At 41.4% G+C, this 15,881-nt stretch overlaps 1 protein-coding gene across 4 annotated transcripts in view; it reads right to left on the bottom strand.

The window, feature by feature from the left end:
* LOC121327033 (carboxyl-terminal PDZ ligand of neuronal nitric oxide synthase protein-like) overlaps positions 1-15,881 on the bottom strand; it is a 114,373-nt gene that overhangs the window by 60,919 nt on the left and 37,573 nt on the right. The gene's annotated exons all lie outside the window — the stretch shown is intronic.

The following is a 15,881-nucleotide window of genomic DNA, read 5'->3' as shown; positions in this document are numbered from 1 at the left end:
GATACACACCACTGATGACTAGCATCAACTTTACAATGTTTTGTGAAAGTAGTGTTCATGAAACGAGAGCGTGACTCTCCAGAGAGCTCTATCAATACACCTCAATATTGGATTACCCTACTGCTCCACATTAGCCAACATAAAATGTAACAAAGCAAACCGATTTATGGAACTTGTTGACCCACGGTAAGGAGGAGTGAATATTTCAGGATATTTGAAGACGGTAGCAGTGTCTACATTAAGACAATCTGAAAATATTTCACAACATACTGAATTTAAGTGATTATAAAAGTATACCTATTTTCCATTTCATAAAGTATTTTTTTAAGGAAGTATCGGAAGTAACACAGATTATACCTAAACCCACTCGCCCTGATTAATGGGTTCCTGTTTTTTGGGGTCAGAAATGGGCTAAACAGACAATTTGCCTCAACATAAGATAATCTAAATCCACAACCTTAACGGACGGATTTATCTGGACAGCAGGGAAAAAAATAATGCAGAATTCCAGCAATGTGGTGGGGTTTTTTTTTGCATTGGAAGAGTGCCTAGACAAACTGCAAAAGGGGTGTGTTAACTGATAAGAATGCTGCTCGACTGCCTGGCTGACCAACATGCAGAATATTCAATTCCTCTCCCTCAACAGCTTCTTGTACCACAGCAAAGGATTACTAACGGGCAAGATACAAAACAGAATGTTCATTTTAACATCCACATTTAATAGATTACATGCTTAAACCTCTTGTATAAACAATCATTTACCATGTAAACTACACTATACTAGGAGTAGACTTCACTTTAAATGGTCTTATATTTTTTTTAGGGCTGCCAATTAATCGCAGTTAACCTCTGTGATTAACGCATACATTTTTTTGACACACATTAAATCACAGTCCTCCGTCTTGTCCCTCTTGGCATACCGTAATTCATTTCCTGTGGCACCATTTTAATACACTCGCGTGCATGCCAGGATTGAATGAGTTAGGTCATCGTTTGAATATAAAATTAGTCACGTAACCACATTATACAGCAAAGCACTCAATCTGAAGGACTTGTGAATTTCTGACAGTTCAATGGATAGAAACAAGGTTATTTCTATGTCAATAATTAGCAGTTAGATCAAACAATTTAAGAACAAATGCTGGATTCTAAATAAATATAAAACTATTTAAAGAGGGACCAACGAACAGGATCCACAATCAAGTAATAGGAAAATAAGGGTTTTATGCTGGGTTGTTTTTTTGATAATAAATAAATAATAATAATAATAATAATAATAATAATAATAATAATAATAATAATAATACAAAATTAAATGAGATGAATACAGTATATTTTAGATGTGCTTAGATGAAGTGGAACTGATCAAATAAAAGAGCTCAATTACTGGATTTCCTATCTAAAGAAAATATTGAGCACTCAAAAAGAGGTCTACCCTATAGCTTCAAAATATAAAAACATAAAATCTTTGATGTTATCAAATCCTAAAATGCAATGAATACCTACAAAACTACAGCATATTGCTCACAAAATATGTTTTACAAAGCTCTCTCCTCAACCATTTCCAGATTCAGAGCCCTGGAACGACACTGTCAAAGGAAGCCATAACAATGATAGCAGTGTCAAATAATGAACACTGCACAGAGTACGTTTTTATATTCCCTGTAAATCATTCAGTTAGGTTTGTTTTTCTGTGTCAATATCATTGCAGCTCATCCGAGGTGAGCCACAGTGACCTTACCATGTGCTTGTAGTGCCTCATATTAAATCAAGACTTGGCTACTGTACTCTCTTCTGACAGGTAATCATTTAGTGTTGCGGACAGCATCACATCCTGTGTAGGACCAATTCACTCACACCTATGAATCTGCTCTCTCTGACACTGATTATAATAATACTGAAGATAATAACAATAACAAACATAATTATATTGGCTACAGTTTGGAAAAATCTTTGGTCCGTTTATATTATTTATTTTAGATATTTGCTGCCTTGCTGCATTAGCCAGTAGCTGGAAGTGAATGTGAAGTGGGGCCTTTCGCTTTAATTGTGCCCTGGCTTTCGAAGTCCATAGTGTTTGCCTGATGACAATAATATTTAAAAAAGAAAAAACCTCATTGTGTCTTTTAATCAATAGTTATTTCAGTTTTACAGTATGTCCCACAGGAAAACAGAATATAAATAAATAAAACAAAGGTGAAATTGTGCTAATAAAGCAGGACCAAAGGCTGTCTAAATTGTGCCGGCTTAGAATTATTTTCCGATACATGCGCCAGCAAACCAATGCATGCGTGAGGGAACCGATACATATGCCAGCGAACCAATACATATGCCACATTAAACCAAAACATATGCCACATTAAACCAAAAGATATGCCAATGAACCAATACATATGCCAGCATACCACGGCGCATGCATAGACCTTGGTATTTCGGTACCTCAGTGCGCAAGATGCTCATTGCATAGGGCACAAGGTGCCCAGAGCTACAGCATCAGTGCACAGGCACAGCACCGCATGGTACACGGTGTACATAGTGCTCGGTACTCGGTGTGCATGGTGCCCACTGCTACAGTGCTAGTGCACGAACGCACAGTGCTGCACGGTACACGGTGAACGCAATGCATGGTACTCAGTATGCACAAGTTTGCTCTGTTGCCATTTGACCTCTCCCTAGCTCCTTGTACGTTCTCAAAGTGCGTGGACGCTATCCTGCTACCCCTGAGGCTGAGGGGTTCAGAGTAATAAACTATCTCGACGACTGGTTGATCTGTTCCCAGTCCCGAGAGGGAGCAGTGGCCCACACGGCTGTTGTGACGGAGCAAAAATCGACGATTAAAAGACCCGGCTTACACTTGTGCAGTGCACGACGTACTTGGGGCTCTGGCTGGACTCCAGTACGATGCACGCATACCTGTCAGACGAGAGTTGCAGCTATCCAGGGTTGCCTCTCTCTGTTCCAACAGGGATCACAGGTCACCCTCCTATTGTGCCAGAAACTGTTGGGTCTGATGGCCGCAGTCATATTGGTCATTCAGCTGGGTCTGCTTCACATGCGCCCACTACAAACATGTCTCAATGCGTTCCACCTCAATGCCAAAACGCAACAGACACCATCGTCTGACTATGTCTCACACATACTCGGCAGCCTTACACTGGTTGGGGTCAACCTCTCACCTGCGTGAGGGAGTGCAGATGGGAGTAGTGTTAAACCGCCAACTGGTGACGACAGGCGCCTACAACTTGGGTTGGGGGGTGGTCTGGGAAGGCAGAGGAGTATGCAGATCCTGGCCGGACCACTGGAGTTGCAAGCAGTCTACCTTGCTCTCCACTACTTCCTCCCGGTGCTGAGGGGTTTGCATGTGTTGATCTGGATGGACAACACGACAGTGGTGGCGTATGTCAACTACCAGGGTCCCTGGGTTTGCATCGCATGACATTCAGGCTACTAACATGGGCTCAGAGGAACTTGCTGTCCCTGCAGGCGACACACATTCCCGGAGTGGTGAACTGGGCAGTGGAGCTCCTCTCCAAGGAGTGTTTACATCTGTCAGAGTGGCGGCTCCACCCGCAGGTAGTACAGCGCATTTGGGAACGGTTCGGAAAGGCACAGGTCAATCTCTTCGCCTCGGTAGAGATGACACATTGCCCCCTGTGGTACTCCCTCCACTGCTCAGGCGGCCCACTTGGCATAGATGCCTTAGCGCATGAATGGCCCAAAGCATTTTTGTACCCTTTCCCGCTTATACCGCTGCTCCTGGCCTTTCTTAAAAAGGTCTGGTTAGAAGAGGCATCAGTTTTCCTAGTGGCCCCCAGGTGGCCCAGGAGAATTTGGTTTTCGACCTTGTGCCAGCTGTTACACGGCCAGCCCTGGGAGATCCCACTGCGCATGGATCTCCTCAGTCAGAGGAGGTGCACTCTTTGGCACCCAGAACCAGGCAGGATCCGACTATGGGTCTGGCCCCTGAAAGAGACCGCTGGTCAGCCCTAGGGTTATCAGATGTGGTTGTGGGTATGTTGGAGAGTGCTAGGGTAGGTCTTTGTACACCTATAAATGGAGGTATTTCCAAGCTTAGTGCCTGGCTGGAAGCCATGACCAATATTTTGCCCTATGCCATTTATCTTACAGTTTCTGCAAGAAGGTCACTTTCCACTTTGAAGGTGTATTTAGCGGCTATTTCTGCATGCCATGCCACCATAGATTCGGTGTCTCCAGGTGCGCATTTTGTGGCTACCTGATTTCATAAAGGTGCTTGGCGATTACACGCTCCCAGAAGGACTGTTCTCCCTGAATGGATCCTTAAAATTGTACTGGAGGCTATCAGAGAAACTCAGTTTGAACCCATACACTCCATAGAGTTGAAGTACCTGTCTATAAAGACAGCCTTCCTCGTGGCTATGACCTCCGCTAAGCAGGTCAGTGAGCTGCAGGCTCTGTCTGTGCACAGCTCCTGCATGCGTACTTGGGAAGATGGCAGCAGTTCTGTGGAACTGGTGTCCTTCCATCCAACACAGTTTGCTTCAACGGAAGATGAGAATTTCCTCTGCCCAGTGCAGGCATTGAGATGCTATGTGGATAGGACAAGACCTCTGCGTCAATCTGACCAGCTCTTTGTCTGTCACGGGACACAGACCCAAAGACAGGCCCTCTCAAAGCAGCATCTGTCACACTGGATTGTGGACACAGTCTCGACAGTGTTTGAAGGTGCTGGCTTTCCCCCACCTGGGAGGGTAGCTGCACACTCCACTAGAGGGGCTTTGATGTCCGATATTTGTACTGCGGCTAGCTGGGCTACACTGCATACTTTCTCCAGGTTCTACTGCCTTAATGTGGTAGCTCATTCCCTGCCTTCATTAAGCACAAGGGTCCTTGAGGAGGTAAGCTCGCACCGCTATCCATTGGGTTATGCGGTTCTGATGTATCCCCCATTTGCTGCCGTTCCTTCTCCCTTGTGATAGCTCTAGTATACATTATCCCATACATAATGCCATTGGTGATCGTCTTCGAATTGAAAGGGAACGTTAGGTTACTTACCGTAACCCTGGTTCCCTGAAAGAGAAGATGACCACCAACCGTGAGGTCGCATCGGTCGCCCTCACTGGTTAGATGCAAAAAGAGAAATGGCTTCCTCAGGATGATGGTTTTAATCCCTTGGTGGGCGGGACCGAGCGCATCATCCCAGGAAGGGGCCTATAGGCAGCTCTAGTATAGTCGGCTCAGTAATTACATACCCAGTGGACAGGCATATCAGATACACAATGTTGTTGGTGGTCGTCTTCTCTTTCTGGGAACCAAGGTTACGGTAAGTAACCCAACGTTTTTCTTTTTATGCATTTGTGTATGTGTCTGTGTCTGCCTTACCATGTTTCATTATTTATTACGCTAAACCATGCTTTACTGAAACTTGCATTAAGCATTTAACATTGTTTGCATTATGTATCAATCTTTTCAAATTGCTATTCGTAGTTCAGTTACTGTGGTGCAATATTTCACTGCTAATGTATGTAAAAGGGCCAATGACATATGTTTAGATGATTTTAAATGGGTCTAAAAATTTTTGTCTCTAAATACATATTTAAAAATGGTCTGAGGCTAGATATAGTGAAAGTTCACCTTAAACCACGTTGATGAATAAATGAATAGCTTAAGTAAATCACACAGACAAAATTAAACAAAACACTCAAGCATGCGCATATCTCAAAGTAGTGGAAAATTCAGCAAGGGGCAGAGTTCAGCACAACAGCACCAGCTAACTTTAAATATGTAAACAAATGGATATAGCTAGCACTAAAAAGGAAGCCTAACTTTAGTAACACTGAAATTAGAAAGCTAAATTTAGTTTTATGATGAATATAAAGGCATATTAGATGCGAAGCAGACCAACTTAATGACTAATGCGAATACTGTCTGGAACTCTGTTGACTGCAGTACAATGTAAAACACCTACTGCAGACCTGTCAACTCTCCCTTATTTGCCAGGACTCTCGTGTTCTTTGGACACTTCTCCTGTATTTCGCTCAAAACTCTGCTGTTAAACCCCTTTATGTCAGCAAACCTTTAATTTCTGCAAGTCATGTACAGCCTGTGGTTAATCCCCCCCCCCCCATCTGTATCTAGAAGGATTTAGGACCAGGGGAGCCCTGAGGCAGGCATGCATTCACTGCACATACATTTGGACATCTATGGCAAAGCCTCCAGGTAGAAAACAAATTCAGATGTCAAACTTCTTGTGAAACAATATATTTTCTCATATAATGCGAAGCAACATTGAAAAAAGTCATACTTTCTGTAAACTTTGCAGGACAGATTTTAACAGTGGGACATGGGAGCAAGAATGATGTTGGTGGTAAGCACGAGAGGTCACAAAAACACCAAAAAGCCAGTGATGCTCAGAAAACCAGCGCTTCAATTAATAACATTCGTTGCCAAAGGAAAAACGGAAACCAAGAAAGTTACATATGCTGAGACCTTTACAAGTTATGATTAGTCGGGCAAATCTGTAACAGACATGTACCCAGACTCACAAATTGCAAAGTATTCTTCAGAAAAGTCTGAAAGTCACATAAATAGTGAAAGAGCATTTCTATTACATATTCATCATCAACACTGCATTAGAAATTAAGATTCATTGATAATGTGTTCATATACGGCAATAGGGTGTTCATTTAAAATAGAAGATAGTTGACAATGAAATGTTAGTGGCAGTGGTATTATTGATCCACCACATACAGTGCCTATACGCCCCTTGAACTTTTTTCACATTTTGTTGCGCCAGTGCCTCAGAGTTTCATGCATTTAAATGAGGATTTTTTTCCCCACATATCTACACACCATACTCCACACTGTTGGAGAAAAAAAATGTATTGAGAAAAAAAATTATATATTAAAAACACAAAACTGAAAGATCGTAATTGGATAAGTTTCCACCCCCCTGAGTTAATACTTGGTGGAATCCCTTTTGGCAGCAATTACAGCTGTGAGACTGTTGGGATAGGTCTCTACCAACTTTGCACACCTAGATTTGGCAATATTTGACCATTCTTCTTTACAAAACTGTCAAGTTACTTGGGAAGCGTTGATGGACAGCAACCTTCAAGTTATGCCACACATTTTCGATTGGATTTAGGTCGGGGCTATGACTGGGCCACTCAAGGACATTTACCTTTTTGTTCCTTAGCCACTCCAGTGTAGCTTTGGCTGTGTGTGAACTTCCAACCCAGTTTCAGCTTTCTTGCAGAGGGCAGCAGGTTTTCCTCAAGGACTTTTCTGCACTTTGCTCCAATCATTTTCCCTTCTATCCTGACAAGTGCCCCAGTCCCTGTCGATGAGAAACATCCCTATAACACGATGCTGCCACTACCATGCTTCACAGTAGGGGCGGTGTTCTTTGGGTGATGCGCTTGGGTTGGGTTTGTGCCAAACATAACCCTTTGCATTTAAGCCAAAAAGTTCAATTTTATTTTCGTCAGACCACAAAACTTTTTGCCACATGGCTACAGAATCTCCCGAGTGTTTTCTTGCATACTTCAAAAAGGATTCAAGATGGGCTTTCTTGAGTAATGGCTTTCATCTTGCCACCCTACCAGAGGTCAGATTTGTGGAGTACTTGGGATATTGTTGTCACCTGTACACTTTGACCAGTCTTGGCCATAAAAGCTTGTAGCTCTTGCAAAGTTGCCATTGGCTGATCAGTCTCCTTCTTGCTCGGTCCTCCAGTTTGGAGGAACGGCCTGATCTAGGCAGGGTCTTGGTGGTGTCATAAACCTTCCACTTCTTAATAATCGTCTTGACTGTACTCCAAAGGATATTCAAGGCCTTTGATATTTTTTATACCCATTCCATGATATGCGCCTTTCAACAACTTTGTCCCGGAGTTCTTTTGAAAGTGTCTTGGTGCTCATAGTCTTTGCTTTGAAATGCACTACCCAGCAGAGGGAACCTACAGGAACTGGTGAATTTATCCTGAAATCATGTGAATCACTACAATTTGAGATAGGTGGAGGTCATTTAACTTGGTGTGTGATTTTGAAGGTGATCGGTTACACCTGAGCTAATTTAGGATTGCTATTACAAGGGGGGTGGACACTTATCCAACCAAGCTACTTCAGTTTTTATTTTTAAATTAATTTTCTACAAATTTCTAGAATATTTTTTATACTTGGAAGTTGTGCGGTAGGATGTGTAGATAAATGAAAAAAAAAAAAAAATCATGCATTTTAATTCCAGGCTATAAGGCAACAAAAGGTGAAAATATGGAAAGGGGGGTGTAGACTTTCTATAGGCACTGTATGTGCAGTGTATGAATAATGCTGCAATACCACATTGTTGGGTATTTCGGCTTTTTTATTTCTTTTTTTATGATGGATTTGTTGAAGGTTTTTTTTCTTGTTGTAGGTGCATAGCTTGTCCTTTGATGATGAGGTCAATGTGCAGTACCAAACTGTTTGTTGTGTGATGAAAGTAGCAATGCCAACTGTGTATGCTTTGCCGACCTGCAAAATCAACTACAGCGGATCTGTTTACAAAGTATTTGCTGCTGCCAAATGAGCTGCTTGCAACTACAGTACAATACGAACAGCAGAGGCCAAGAGAGAATTGCATTGTGTAGCATGTAATGTTTTTTTTCTGTTTGATACGTTTCCTATTTAAAACAATTAGAAGGAGCACTACATCACAGTGGAATAGCTGCATGCCTTTGTCTCACTTCAATTCAAGCCACTAGATTTCAGTCTACAAAAGCTCCCTCATTTTGAAAACTCAACGTTGACAGGTAATGTGCTGTTGACTTTCTGTGAATGGATGGTGTATGGCAAACATTTGCATTTACAACCAGGTACGTTCCTTGTTTTGAATTATTTACAGTTTCCTGAATAAACCAAGTAACTTGAACAAGGAAAATTATTCTTGGACAGTATTTGTAAACTTCCTGAACCCAGCCAACTCCTCCGAAGAGTGAACTTAAAAACACATACATATTTGCCTTTTATTCTTTATTTCGGATATTTGAATACATGAAAATGTTGGTCCCCGTGTATTCGAATAGAAAACTATTCGTAATTCCCATCCCTATTTTGAAATACGTAGTATCATGTCTGCAGAAATGCTGACGAAAGAACAATTGTTCTTGACACTATAAACAAACAAAAGCTTTTAATATGTTGTACGTAGAGTAAAAGGGCCTGATTTATTACCATTGCCACCCAAGTGAAAGATGCATCTAAAATGTTCACCTTATTACACGATGTAGACTCCGCTGGACTGAAATGATATAACAATGTCTACAATGGGCCCCAGGACCTTTGGGATTCATTTTATATAATGTCAATTGGGAGCAAACATGATGAACCCTAACAGAAACTGCAAATCAGACTCTCACTTATTCGCTTCTGTTTTTTCCACACTGTGTTTTGTTTGGACTTTGTGCCATGTACATGTTTGTATCTTCCGCACTAGGGATACCATTGCTGGTTCCCTAGTGGTGGCTACCAACCACTGCAACTGCCTGCAACCCCTTGTTTATTAATAAAACCTGGATGCTGGAGCAGCGTTTTCAATCTTAAACCCTCTGTGTGTCTCTCAGCGGATACACACATGGTAACAGTACATCCCTGTTGCACCTTAATTTGATAAATGGTGAGCTTGTCACTTTACCATATTGTTAATTAAATATTTATCAGACAAGATATTTAAAAAGTGTAGAATTTGGATACTGTCCAATATAAGCAAACTGTATGGAGTTTTCCCATGTGTGCTAACCAGGATCTTAAAAAAAAAAAAAGCTTACAGTCACACCTTTATTAGACTAAACAAACTAAGGATTTCAAACTCCCATTCTGTACACCAAATTGTACAAACACTCACGAGAAAAGAAAATAACCAACTTCAATTTAAATGAATTAGCCAAGAGTAAAAACAAGTAGTAAGCAATTCAAAATGAGTCCTACACCAAATGCAGACACACACAATTACCATACAAAGTGTGATCGTTTTTGCTATCCTTTAAATTGTATCAGATATGAGATGCACAGACTCAGTATTTTCTGTTTACTTGATGTGAGCAGAACCAGTTCATTGAGCAGCCCGGTCTGTTTAGAGGAACAAGTGGAACAATCTCCAGGGAAAGAAGGAGGAACGATTAATCAGTCTCAGAAATAAGCCATTTATGTAACCACACGTTGCATGAGAAACATTTTTAAATTGAATTTGCAGGTATATTAACCATCACAACCAATCTAAAAATCTGACCATTGTATTTTGTCTTATCTGTGAAATTTCATTATTTAAAGGTATTCAGGAAAACATTTAATTGATTTAAAAAGAGAAAAGTAACTGGAATTGTATTATTTTAGTCTATTGTATGGCTATTGGTGGCCCATTTTTAAAAAATAAATAAATAAATAAATCTCAGGCTCAACAGAAAAGCTTTAAAATTGCAAAACTGTTTCAAAGAAATCCCACAATTTAACCAAAAATGTACAGGAACCTCACTGTGTGCTATGCGATGGTGGTTCACTGTGAACGAAAATAAAGATTGATTGATTAATACTAAAACAGTCAGCTCCACATCGAAGTGCTCAGCGCACTAAATCATCATAGGATATTATTAGTCTGTGGCCATGGCTACTGGGGACTCCAGTGTTTCCATAGCAACACAGCCTGCCGATTACATTATGCTACCTCCGCTTTATCCATTGAGGCTCCAAAACCTAAGCACAAGGATTAAAAGAAGAATGTGTTTTATGACACATTGGCCCACCTTCGGTCAAAACAGAATACATCCAATATCAACTACGTAATATAAATTTCATAAAATTGAAGAGAGAAGCATTTCAAATGAGTTTCTATAAGTTAAGAGAAAAGAAATCCCTTTAATGTTAAGGATTGACTAGTTGGTGTTTGACAATGACAAGCCAGGGCTAAAATTGATGTATACTCATTTCTTCAAAATATTTTTTTATACAATACTGTTGATTTTGCCAAGATTTGCAAATATAGAACAGACAAACCCTCTCTGAATTAATTAGATTTTGTTTTATTTTGGTGCTGATCTTTTTGTTTTGTTTAAAAGGACTGTCTAATCTGAATATAAAATGTAATCCAGTGTTGTCACAACAAAAGCACTACAGATAATAATGTAATGTTGCATCACCACTGTACATAGTCTGTGGCACATATTAGTTCAACCACAAGTAACTTTCCTGTATGCACACATAATAAACCTTGGTTTGAGAGTCAAGTGATACAGCGCTAATTCAACTGATTGCTTGCCTAAGCTGAAGCATTACACAGAACAATTTATTGCATCCTGTTCTGTCAAATGATACAACCTCCCTCTGAATTTCTACAGTTTTGTTTGGGGCTGGTAGATGAATGTGGTGTGCTTTTGTTTTTTCCAAATGCTATTCATAATGCTTAATATATCCTTGAGGAAACCCAAAGGAAATGTGCTTTGTCTACTATCGTTCACTTGAATAGCTTTCCCATGGTGCGTATGCAGAAGAAGCACGTACTGTTTGACTTCACATCATCACTGCTTTATGTCCAAGCAAACATTAACTATGCAAATACACACGCTGAAATGTGACTGTAAAAGGACACATCACTGTAACTGGCACTCTGATAAGGCAGGAGGTAGAGAGAGAGCCTTCACTGATGCACAGAGCTACCTGAAGCAGCTAAGCAAACAGAAAAAGGAGATTCAATACCTCTTTCTATATAGCTTGTCACTCACAGATCATCATTGTTTTAATCTGAAGCAGCGCATTTACAATATACACAATTGTGTTTTTATCATAGCATGGCAAACCTGCGATTCCTGATCAGAGGTGGGACTTGAACCCGGGTCATAGCATGCCACAGCTCCCATGCTGAGTGTTAGTGAAATCCTGATCTGACAGCATGTAACACAAACAGCTCTTATGATTTACATACCGTTTATTCTTCAGTATAAATACATTTAAATTGCAGTGAGTTCGTTCTTCAATGTTTAAGATATTAAATACACCACAGCAAGCACATTGTCATGTATTTTCACAGCACAATCTCAGTGCTAAATTTAGCAAATGCCATTTTTTCTTTTTACTGCATTCAAGTAAGCTGCAGTACATAGTACACTTCCTAATTACAGTCCCAAGTATTTCCGTGTGTTCTGCTTCCACATTTTTTATTTTTTAAATGATCAATTTGAGAAATAAACTTTGTTTTCCCTGCAATGGCTCTTATTTCATTTCTAAAGAACTGGATTGGTACGCGTACCACGGGTTGAAAACCACTGCTCTAAGACTTTTCATTTAGTTAGCCACTGTGGCTAAAGTAATTTAACATTTTTTAGCCACATTGGAAAAACTTACACCACTTAACAATACTATAAACAAGTTATAAACATACTGTTTCACTGTTTCACCTCCTGCTGCAGAGGGATGTCCTCACAGTAGCACATCGCCATTTTCTCTCTCATCTCTCTGAGACAGGTCGTACATTGCTTTTGCTTTTACGTACCGAATTTGGGTAATTTGTTGGATTTATCCGTAAATTAAAGACTAATTCACGGTAAAAATAGTGCTCAAGCATGTCTAAAAGAGTGCCCTTGCTTTATTTTCGCGCCAGTTTTCTGGCTACAGCTGGTTCCGACCCCTCTGAAGAGGAGCTCCAGACAGCTCGGAGTGGAGGCTGCATCCTCAAGTGGTGGAAGAGATTTGGGAGAGGGTTCGGCCAGCACGAGTCGACCTCTTTGCCACAGCCGAGTCCACTCATTACCCCCTATGGTTCTCCATGGAGAGAGACGGGGGTCCCCTGGGAGTAGATGAGCTAGCTCACCCCTGGCCACAGGGGCTCTTGCATGCGTTCCGTCTGCTACCATTAATACTCCTGACACTAGAGAGAATCAGGGTGGAGAGAGCACAGGTTCTGCTGTTTGCACCCAGAAGGCTGAGACACCCCTGGTTTGCTCTCCTCTCCGACATGCTGTCGGATCAGCTGTGGCAGCTCCTGCTGCGCAAGGACCTCCTGAGCCAAGTGGAGGGGCTATTATGGCACCCGAACCCAGTCCAGCTCCAACTCTGGGTCTGGCCATTGAACGGAGCCATCCGTTCAGACGAAGTTTGCCAGATGCAGTAGTAGAAACACTACAGTCTGCTAGAGCGCTTAGCACTAGAGCCCAGTACTCATATAAATGGAAAATTTTCCAAGACTAGTGCTTTGGAGAAGGTCATGATCTGGTGACTTGCCCGATTGACGCAGGAAAATCAGCGTCCACTTTGAAGGAATACCTGACAGAAATATCAGTGTGCCATGACAAAATTGACTCTGTGTCCCCTGGGTCACATTTCCTGGCAGTGCAGTTTCTTAAAGGGGCTCGGAGGCTTCGTCCTCCTATGAAAAGTATGGTTCCCAAGCGAGATCTAGAACTGGTACTGTGAGCCCTTATGGGTCCCCCATTTGAGCCCATGGCGTCAGCAGAGCTGCACACTGTTTCATTAAAAGTGGCATTTCTAATAGCCATTACATCTGCCAGACGAGTAAGTGAGCTTCATGCGCTGTCCATAGATGACACATGTATGGCTTTCACTGGAAGTGACTCGTGGGTAACATTAAGAACAAATCCATCCTTTTTGCCAAAGGTGGTATCCTCATTCCATATTAACCAATCAATGGTTTTGGAAACTTTCAGACCTCCCCCGCACGAGTCAGAGGAGGACCGTAGACAACACACACCCAGTTTGGGCTCTGTGCTGTTATTTGGATAGGATGGTGTCCTGCAGACTGTCCAACCAGCTGTTTGTCTGCTATGGGTCCTGCTCTAGAGGTCAGGCCCTATTGAAGCAACATCTAGCGCACTGGGTGACAAGTGTGATACGCTTGGCGTATGAACAGACAGACTCCCCGTTACCACTTTGTGGGCTTTCCATCATGGTGCCTCCTTAGATGAGTTATGCAATGCTGCTCCATGGACAGGTAGTCAGACATTTGTGCGTTTTTACCGCCTTGGTGTGACAAACCGAACGAGACCACCTCTGGGCTCTAAAGTTTTGCAGGTGGCATGCCCTTAGGCGTCATGCGGGCTCTGTTCGTATCACTGTGGGGCTGTCCTGTCGGTAATCTGCAGCCACGACAGCTTTCCCATTCAGTAATGGTTGTCATTTGAATTGAAAGGGAACATGGTTCCCTGAAAGAGAATGACAACCATTACCCTTCGAGGTTGTGTCCCCAGCTGAGCTCTGATTCAGAAAGAAAATGGCGATGTGCTACTGTGAGGATGTCCCTCTTCAGCAGGTGGTGGGCGGGACTTTCCCCTCACAGAAGGGCCCTGATAGGGCAGCTTTTGTATATTTGCTCAGAGATTGATGGTCAGAGAGGCTCTTCCCATTTGGTAATGGTTGTCATTCTCTTTCAGGGAACCTGGGTTATGGTAATAACCTAACGTTCTCTTTCCACTACAGAACGGTAAAGCAAAATTGTGCCAGCAGACAGTTACTCAAGTTTTTTTTTGCGAACATTTATTGTTTTATCCTTACATACACAACTGTAAAAAACAAAATAAAAAAAAACAGTAAGAAACGGAAAAATAGAATAAATGATGACAAAAATAAATATACAAATGCATACAGAAATTAATACAATACAACATAAAGCAGTGTGTTTGCCTAATGGGAAACCCTGTTGAGAATATGCTCAGCTATGACATTACTAATGTGATTAATAATAGCAGGATTGTACAGCCACTACATGTTTAAAAAACTTTTTTTTTTTTTTTTTTTTTTTTTACTATGTTCTTTCACCTGGGACTACTGACAGTAATATTGCACACATTCTGATATTAAAACTCAATAAATAATAGTGAGAAATAACATAATGCGTTTTATTCTTTAAAAAAAAAAAAAAAAAAAAAAAAAAAAAAAAACACGAGACTGCTTCACCTCCCTGTGACCATATGATGGTCATATTTGAGTTTTTTGTACATAGGTGACTGGTATTCCTTGGGCTACATCTTTTGGAACATTCTGTTAATTTTTCTGTACAATTTTTTATAGTTTTTTTCCCCGTTTGGATGCCATTTATTTATTTATTACAAGCAGTGCCTTCTGCTAACTGTTTCTAATTAGAGCCTCTGTCCTTCCGCCAAACACAACGTTTGTGTTACATGATCAAGCTATAGGACTTTAATTGGGCAAAATGAAATCAAACTAAAAAGGTATTGATTCCTCCTCAGCCTTACACAAGTACACTTTTCACAGCCTTTGCCACCATGGCGAACTTGAGCAAAAACAGTTGAGTCACAAGGGAAAAGCTTTTGTTTGTAGCAGTTTGGTGAGTGGCTAGCGGGAACATAGCCACCTACGAGCCCTGACCCCTACCCGTGTGCACGCTACACTCTCCCCTGCCAGCCTTAAGTCCGCTCTCGGACCAGCTCAGCAGGCTACAGGCTTCCAAGCGCCTTCCGGGGCACCTGCGTCCACTTTTGACACCAATGTAACATTGAGAGAAAATAAGGAGCCAAACAACCGCAGCAAGATCACATTCGCAAAACAGCAGACTTTATTCACCAAGGTCAGCACACCACAACACAGCCCACAACCCACAGCAACGTGCAAGCTGCCCCTTTATAACCAAAAACCTCGCTAAAACATGTTATATGTAGACATAACAAGACATACAATGAAGACACAACAAGACACGTTATTGGACCCCACAAATCGAATGAGGGACACACAAAACACAATTGAACAGCATTCATAAGCACAATGCACTCGATCACGCACCCCCCGACCCCACAGGCCCAGAATTTGAACTAAAAAAAATACAATATTAAAGAGAGTATCAATGTTCGGTATTTGACAGAAAAAAAGGCATCTGTTCAGATAAAACTGAAGACAGTGTCTTAT

Source organism: Polyodon spathula, chromosome 14 (genome assembly GCF_017654505.1).
Source record: "Polyodon spathula isolate WHYD16114869_AA chromosome 14, ASM1765450v1, whole genome shotgun sequence".
Taxonomy (NCBI): Eukaryota; Metazoa; Chordata; class Actinopteri; order Acipenseriformes; family Polyodontidae; genus Polyodon; species Polyodon spathula.
This window is presented reverse-complemented; position numbering and strand designations above follow the sequence as displayed.